We start from the raw sequence: 1,482 nt of genomic DNA on the forward strand, positions 1-1,482 counted from the left end.
GGTGACGTAGGATTGGCAGCATCATCGGGCCCGTCTGTTTTGGGAGATAAGGTCGATGAGGAATGTGCTGCAGCAGATCCTCCAGTGATTTCAGACGCTCAGAACAACCGTAAGCGCTGCCGTGAGTGATTGGAAATATCTATTATATTCCTATCAGCCTGTCAACGTCTTTTCTATGCATTTTTAAAAACTGCTATTATCTTTGTTTTTCATCATAAACTTTGGATATTTTTTCCCTTGCATGTTTTCTCTGTTCGGAGATTTTATTTCTATTTTGGATTATTAATGAAACGTCGACGGGTTCTAACTCATACAAGATTTGTCAGTGGTGTATTTTTTTGGTTTACCTGACATTTTTTTGTCCACCATAAACTATTTTTAACAAAGTCGAGTAAAACTCTAAAAATAAATAATTTTGCAACCGTATAATTTTATAAATTTTTCTAGAGTTATTAAGTTTTTTTTAAAAATAGTTTATTACAGTTCTATATTTTTAAAATTAATTTAGGTAAAATAAGAAAATAATTTAATTTATTTTTCGATAAATTGTTTAATTTTTTGAATTCAAATTTTATATTTTGTTCCTTACACTATTTGTTTTATATACTAACAACTACATAAGTAAATACTAAACAACTTCATAAACTTTATCTTTTGAACATGAAAGCGCTAATAGTGCTAATGATCGATCAAATCATTACGAAAATAATGCATATGAATTCGCCGGTCATTCTTATATCAACTTAATCAAACTGTATGACTTCCAAATGTTATTTCCATCACCATTATATACAACACGGAAAAACAAAAGTGGAAAAAAATAAACGAAAAAATTCCGTACACAAAACTACACAACGATCAATAACTTATCCGGTCTCGCACTTGCGCTGGGGCTATACCCCTAGTCTTGATAGTAATGATGTTTGGTTCACCTTTGTCATGGTACGTACATTTATTATAAAGCTCCATATAGAGCAACATTCTCGCATGGGTTCTTAAAAGAAGGTTACTAACATCAAAATATAATTATTTTAAGATCTTGTAAGTAAATAATTAAATTTTAACTATAATTAAATAGTTAAACTAATTAGATGCTATCATGTGGAGAAAGGAGTTTTCTTATGAGTATCATGCAGATACTTAATTAAGAACTTACTAGACCCTGATCCGCGCGCCAGCGCGGATTTGAATTTTCGGTTTTTGGTTATTTATTTAACTAAATAATGTATTTATAATATTTGATGTATTATATTCACTAAGTAAATAATTTTTTGGCATCTTAAACCATCTATTTACGATGAATATTCGATATCATATAAAAAATTAAACAAACAGACGTAATTAGAGAATTGTAGATGATATATAAAAACAATGATTATTAATGTAAAATATGAAGAAATATTATATTATGACTTATTATGGCATAAAAGATTATAAATTAGTTATACATGTTTAAAGAAAATAAAATAATTTTTAAACTTT

The sequence above is a fragment of the Brassica oleracea genome, chromosome C2 (assembly GCF_000695525.1).
Source record: "Brassica oleracea var. oleracea cultivar TO1000 chromosome C2, BOL, whole genome shotgun sequence".
Lineage (NCBI taxonomy): Eukaryota > Viridiplantae > Streptophyta > Magnoliopsida > Brassicales > Brassicaceae > Brassica > Brassica oleracea.